A 7,618-nucleotide genomic window follows, 5' to 3' on the forward strand; every position below is an offset into this window, starting at 1 on the left:
TATATTTTTTTCAGCTAGTAGAACAAGGGGACCTTAATCTGCTTTGGGTTGCCAAAGTCTGCTACCTGAATAAACAAACATGAATACATGAATGTTTTGTCCTTTTTTGCATGTAGCCTACTGTTTCTGTGTTTTGTACAAATTAATGTAACAATGTAACCTATGCTGCATACACTGTATGTGCATGTGCGTGTGTGGGCAGACAAGACGCAGTCCCCGTCCGTCCACTGGCTCAGGCAGCTGTGTAATCAGGCCGGGCTCTGACCCCTCCCTGGCGGAAGAGGCTCCCCGCTCTCCATCACGGCCATGGCGGCAGGCGGGCCCTGATGAGCCGGTCGCGTGCGACCCCGCCGAGGGGCCACGCCGCAGCCTGATTTACCACCGACGCTACTGCAGGTGCCTGTGCCGCTCGGCGCACACGGAGTATGTGTGTGTTCAGATTGATGCTCCTTTCTCTCTCTCTCACACACACACACACACACACATGCCCAGTGAAATAGTGTTCAGAGCTTATTCATGGCATGTAGGGATATCATCTATCATAAGAATGTTGCTTTTAAAATAAGTCATCTCTAAATCCCACTTATCTCTCACTCTCAGTGGTGTGTGTGTGTGTGTGTGTGTGAGTGTGAGTGCACATCTCTAAGGACTCTTCCTGCTGTGTGGCGATGCGTGTGACGCGGGCCCCGGGCGTCCCTGCTGTGAGCGCTGAGCTCCGTATTGGCACTCGGCGGGGCTGAGAGCGCGGCTCTCCAGGCCTGTCCTGAGGAAGACGCTCCCCGCTGCTGCGCTGTGGTGGCCTGATTGGGCGCTGATGAGGCGATGGAGGCCGCCAATGCAGGCCAGGCCAAGCCCTGTTCCTCACATACACACCTCTACTTCCTCTAGCAGGGACAGAAAAAAAGAGAGAGCGTGTGTGTGTGTGTGTGTGTGTGTGTGTGGGAGAGAGAGAGAGAGAGAGAGAGAGAGAGAGAAAGAGAGAAAGAGAGAAAGAGAGACCTGCTCTGTGTCCAAGATGTAGAGTGGTGCAGTGTAGTGCTGCACTGTTGAACAGGCTGCAGCCCCTGCGGGCTCCACTCCTGGGTCTGATTGGGCCTGTAAGATCACAGACACCCCGCCACACACACACACACACACACACACACACACACACACACACACACACACACACACATACACGCACATACACACACACACACACACACACACACACACACACACACACACACACACACACACACACACTCTTACTGACCCCCTGAGGGCTCCTCTCCCTACATCCTCCCCTGCTGATAATCAGGCCTGCCAGCTCCACCACAGAGCCCCCCTCCCGACCCCAACTCCAAACCTAAACCCGACCACCACCAGCACCCCCATCACGCTCCCCAGCTGCCGTCTGGGAAGCAGCCTCCTCCTCAGAGCTGAGCTGAGCGGAGCAGAGTGGGCCTGAGAGGGCTGAGAGAGCTGAGGCTGAGGCCCACACACAGGGTCAGATCTCTCTGCTGCCCTCAGGGCCTGCAGGCAGGAGGCCACAGAGTAACCGCCTCACAGAGCACACTCATGGTGGAGCTCTTACTGCTGCTCAGCAGCATCAGAAGGGTTGAAGGTCAGATTCGGGTCTGGATATGTATTGCATTGGAGCATACTTTCTATTCTGTATAAATAATGTATTCTGTAAATGATCCTTGAGGTTGTTAATATTTGTTCTCCTGAAGCAACCTGTTGGCTCAGACTGCGCCGGACTACGCCACATTTGCGAGCCAGGACTGTGTATGAACAAAGGACTGTGAGGCACAATTTATTAAATTTGACAGAAAGTATATTGGATTAGAATTGAATCCAATGAATTACAATAGTGCATCCTTAAACCAGTGACTACATTTACATGAACAGAAACATTCTAATAATATTCTGAAGATTAATATTGCTATTGTGGGGTTTACAGTACATGAGTTATTGATAGAATATTTCATTCATATTCCCGTTTACATGTAACACAGCACAGTCTGATTATTACTAGCAAAGACGGTTGATTCTGTGAATGAGATTAAGGTGTATGCATGCATACAATGCACCTCAATAATGCGACTGAGATTGTAATACTCCATGTCTTAATTTGTTTATTGCTTATCCTGACTACGACCTTAGCAGTTACAAAATGCTGTTTACATGGTGTCTTATTTGTAATATTGTCTTAATGGGGTTGCTGTAATATCGGAATATTAGTTTCCATGTAAACATACTCAATGTCTAGAATCCTTACACATGCTCCTAATAGACCTTTTCATGTTTGCCATTATGGCAAATACAACCATCCAGAGGGGAAAATACTATGCAATGCTATGCCATGAATTGACATTCATTGTTCCCTTATATGATTCTTAACTAAAGTCACTGTATACATTTGTGTTTTTGTTTGTTCCGTCTAATTCCCTTCAGCTCCTGACATTCGCTCCCTCCCTCCCTCTCTCCGTCTGGTTTGTGTGGGCTTCTGTGGTGGGTGGTGATGACCCCATGGTGGACATCAACAGTCCCCCCTTCAAGAGTCAGCCTACATGCAGTACCTGTCAACAGCTGCAACGCTACACCCTGCCCTCATGCTAACAGGCACAAGTCAACACCCCCATCCAGGGGGATTCAAATGGCACCAGTATCCCAGAGGTACATCGGAGGTTAGACCCTTCTAGTGCATTTGTGTGGGTTCCTGAAGAAAAAAGAGTGTTTTAGAATTATATTAAAATTAAACATGGAAGTTTGAGACACAGGGTCACAAATAGAAACAAATACAAACTCTACCACTGTTGTTTTCTGCACCTTAGTATAAGTGTTCCCCTTGTATTATTCTATCTGCATATGATGTCACTGCTGGTCAGTCAAATCATTTTTTATTAAGGAAGGAAATCCCCTCCACACACCCCATCTGCTTTAGTCCTTCCTGGGAACACACACAAACTGTCCCTGATGGAGAGAGAGAGGGGGGGGGGGAGTCTGTTGAGCTGTGCTGAGGCCATCAGCAGGCCTTATATGCAGCGCTAGGGACACTAATGACAGCCACGGAGGTCTGTCTCTCTACTGTCTGCTCTCCAGGGTCGAGGAGAGAGGCTCTTCCTGCTGATGCTGTCCAGCGCCGGGCTGCAACATCCAGGGGCAAAGCCCCCCCTCCCATCTTCCTTCTCCACCCCAAACCCCACAGCCAGCTAAATGAGTGCATTGTGACTGCAGACCTGCTCTCATCTTCGTGTACAATCTCTTTTTCTCCCCCTTCTCTCAGCACATAATGAGGCCAGACTATGTGACGACAGCCATTGTATCCGAGTGGGTAGACTACATTGGAATTAAGGATGAATATCAGATTCGGGTGTGTGTGTGTGTGTGTGTGTGTGTGTGCATGTGTGTGTATGGGGGTGGGGGTATGGAAGCTCTGTCAGTCTGCTTGCCACCATACATAAGTGTGTGTGTGTGTGTGTTATGTGTGTTATGTGTGTGTAAAGGGGGAGCGAGAGAGAGCACCTATGATTGTGCATGCATGTGTGTGTGTGCATGAATGTATCTGTGTGGATTTGTGTCTAGCGAGTGTGTGTGTGTGTGTGTGTGTGTGTGTGTGTGTGTGTGTGTGTGTGTGTGTGTGTGTGTGTGTGTGTGTGTGTGTGTGTGTGTGTGTGTGTGTGTGAGAGAGACAGGGGGAGAGAGAGAGAGAGAGAGAGAGAGAGAGAGAGAGAGAGAGAGAGAGAGAGAGAGAGAGAGAGAGAGAGAATGAGTGTGTGTAAATGACAAAAAGGAACCATTGGGGTTCATGAATGCATACTCAACTGACCCTTCCCTTTCTGCAGCTTCACATAATTGTATGAAACTGGTCAACTGCTTATGCAGCCAAATCAATAAATCAATATTCATTCATTCATTCTGCCACAGGAAAGAGTAGAGGCCTCAATGGGCTGTGTGTGGCCAAATAACTACTTACTCCAGTGGAATGCTCAGATGTATGCATTTATTCATAGGAGACCCTACAATTATTTGCATCAAAATCCATATGTGAGTAGGGATGTGACATACATGGACAACTTCATTTGTGTCAGAAGCCCAGTAATGGTTTAAGTCCATTAGCATTTCAATGCACCAGTGAAATGTATGGAGCAAATAGAAAAAGCTTAAGCTACACATGAATATCAGTGCAGGCAGACTGCGGTCCAATGGTCTTTCGATGGTTTTGGTATTTCAAATAAAGATATCAAGGGCCAATGGAATATCTCTCGCATGCAATTCTCTGTCCTTTATGTCCCCTCTCTCTCTCTCTCTCTCTCTCTCTTTGCTTTTGGGTTGGCATGACAACTGATAAAACCGACATCATTGTTCACCAAGAAGCAATCCGACCCAATGCCCATCTCCTCTGCTCCTGCTGTGGCTTCCCAAAATCAATCGGTGCCTCCCCAGACAATGTGCCATGTCACAGTACACCTGACAGGCTTTCACCTCCCTCCAGCCGCACAATCGCGCTCCGGCTGGGAATCCCCCTGCTCTCAATTATAGCTGCACAATTCGGGAATCAAAACCATGAACAGTGATGCTCTGCCAGTGTGGTTATGAGAAGCCTTGTTTTTTTTTATGTCTTTGCTTTTTTGTGTTTGGTTTAAAGAAGGCAGAAACAGGAGAGCTCCCAGTGTCCTGGGCGGTGCTGATTTGCAGATATGTATTGCCAGGGCCACTCCATTGATCCCAGCTAGAGTTGCCTCCCATAAAGGCCGTGGCTCTAGCAAAACGCTCATTTGGTGAGCTGCCCCGCCAATGCCAAAAGACACTAATTGCGTGCAAGTTTGCGTAATCATTTAACAGCACAGGTAAATGCTTTATTATGTGGCCATCATGTCAAAGGCAGTGGCACTGTGCACAGAATGTAGAGTGACTGGCATTTTAGTGGAAGATAATGGTCGGATCATGCGAATACCGTTTCCCTGAAATAAGTAGAACTGTTGTTTGAAATGATCCGGCTCCTGTGTGTTCCTCTGTACCTCTGCAGTGAATATCCCCAGCCGCAAACACTTACACTCTTATGTCCCCAGTCTTCACACATGCTCAGTGTTGTGCAATAAGAGGGTAATTCACCATGGCTTTGCTGTTTTAACATTTGAAATGTCCTGAGTCTACAGCCAACACATACCAACTACTAACATTTTGGGATCTGTGTTCTTCTTTGTTTTATCTGAAAACTGCCCCATTTTGTGTGTGCCAATGTGTGCCCTGGACTGTTGAAAGAATATAAGTAAGGCCTTCTCTTGATTATGCGATTGGCAAATAGAGAGCTAATGGTTGCCCTGTTTGTGTGGGATAAGACTCACTCAACACCCTGATCTGCTGATAGCGCCTTATGTCCCAGAGGACAATTAAAGGGCATTTGGTCCAAACTGCTGCTAATTTTATGTTGTCTGCTCGGCTTTTCCCGCAGCGCTGTGTTTATCTTTAGCCTGTTTCTCAGAAACTCCCACTTTTTTAATTGCCGCAAATGTTTTTGTTTTTTACGGCTCTGGGTTTTCAGGCGGCCACCGCGGAGGAGCGATGCTATCGATGCTGACGCCAGTTTCAGTATCCCCCTCTCTCCCTCTCTCATGCCCACTCATACGTCCAGCTGCACGTCTGCGCAGCGTGGACTGGGGCGGCCTTTGATTCACTTTGATCCACGCTTCTGCATGGCCGGTAGCGCCAGGAAAAACAGTAGATTGGAAATGAGGAATGTGCTGAGGGGTGTGCTGTTTACTTGTGCATCGGCAGCTGGTTAGTCACTCCCTCTCCTATTTTAACCCCCCTGATCCCCCCCACTCACCCACCCATCCATCCACCCATTCATCCTCCCATCCATCCCTTCATCCTGCCTCCACCAGTCCTCCTCCCTACCCCTACCTACGCCAGCCACCCCCTTCGCTTTTCAATTCCAGCCAGACCCCAGGCCCAGGCACTAACTGGGGGGCTAGAATATTGTGTGGCGAGATCAATGCGGGTCTTGAGTGAGATGTCAGCGGCGACCCTGCGACGCGTCAGGCTGTGGAGAAGTTGTAATGGCTATCGATCCACTGTGCGCTTAATGCAGAGCCTCCTCGCCTCGCCACGGGCCAGCTGCAGCAAGCCAGATATGTATGAGATGAGCTAACGTGGAGAGGATAGAAAAGAAGGGGGGGGGAGCAGCCACCGTGTTTTTCTCCTCCTTCACCTCCTCCTCCTCCTCCCTCTCTCACTCCCTCTTTCTTCTTCGCCTTTCCCCCCATCCCTCTCTCCCTCGCTGCAGATTGATCTTCCTCTTCCTGCTGATTCTGACTGGGGCCTGTCATTATCTTACTCTGTCATTAGGGGCTCCATTGACAGTCTTGGCCTGTCTGTGTCACTCTATTGAGACAGCAACACTTTTCTCTCACAGTGCTCCCTACATTTATTAAAAACCCTGACAGTCTCGTGCTCTTTTGGACACATTGGGGGCACCTTAACCCTTTCCGGCTGGACTGGGATTTTTTTTTTTTCTTTACTGCTCTTTTTTTTTTCTCTCGTCGAGATGGACAAGCCTCTGAAAGTAGAGTGTTTGCAGTAAATGCATTAGATGGAGAAGCAGGTTTTTGCGGTGATTGAAAAACAATGGCTGTTGCAATGGGGAAGTTTGGAGTGCTGCATCCACCTGACACCCAGCTATGTGATGCCCAATCATATCTGGTCCTCACTGGCGTGGGTAAGAGGGTTGGGCCTTCCCCACTGGGGGTTGCAGCCTATTTCCTGAGTGTTACAGTGACAGAGGCTGTTATCTTGTCTCTGGCAAACCTGCAATACTTCACAGGCATAAGCCTGCTAATGCATAAACCAAGCTTGTGTGCTTCTGTAGATATACCAGAGCCATATGATGGTTGCGTGAACCCTTCCTGTTTGTATTACGCTGCGGAGACAAGGATGATGAGGCCATGTGTATTTTTGTTTGGTGTTCTTGTGATGTGGCAGCAAATGTAAGCAAAAACAAAAACCTCAATTTAGTCAATTTAGTTTATTCGTTTGGTGTCTTTACAGTCTCCTGTGCCACCAGCAAGCCTCCACGCTGTATTTGCAGAGCGTCGCCATGGAGACGAGACAACGCAGATCCGAATCCCGAGGGTGCCATGGATCAGCTCAGTGGGGGGGCGTTCTCCAGGGAAAGGAACACTGCATAGGTATCACAGCAATCCCAGCAGCCTTTACTCTCCCTGAGCCCCCATCTGTGTGCCACTGGACTCCCAGCCCGTTAGGGCCAGGGGGCCCCCTCGTCAACCAGGCCGAGCCACACACACACACACACACACACACGCACACACGCACGCACGCACACGCATGCATACACACATGCACGCACGCACACACTGCCCAATGGGACAGAAGATATTGGTGGTTTGGGATGAGGCTGATGACATGGTTGGTGATGGAGGTTCATCATTTGAGGCTGATACGAGTAGTTGAGGCTGCCAGGCTGTAATGCCGCTCGCGTTGCCTGGAAAGATTTATCCCAGATTGCAGCACCCACGGGGTCAGCAGTCATACATGTGGGAGCAGTTTAAGGGGGTTTGTCTGGGGAGGGATTGGAGTATGGTGGAGCAGTCGACATCAACATCCTCCAAGT

This window comes from Alosa alosa, chromosome 3, assembly GCF_017589495.1.
Source record: "Alosa alosa isolate M-15738 ecotype Scorff River chromosome 3, AALO_Geno_1.1, whole genome shotgun sequence".
Lineage (NCBI taxonomy): Eukaryota > Metazoa > Chordata > Actinopteri > Clupeiformes > Clupeidae > Alosa > Alosa alosa.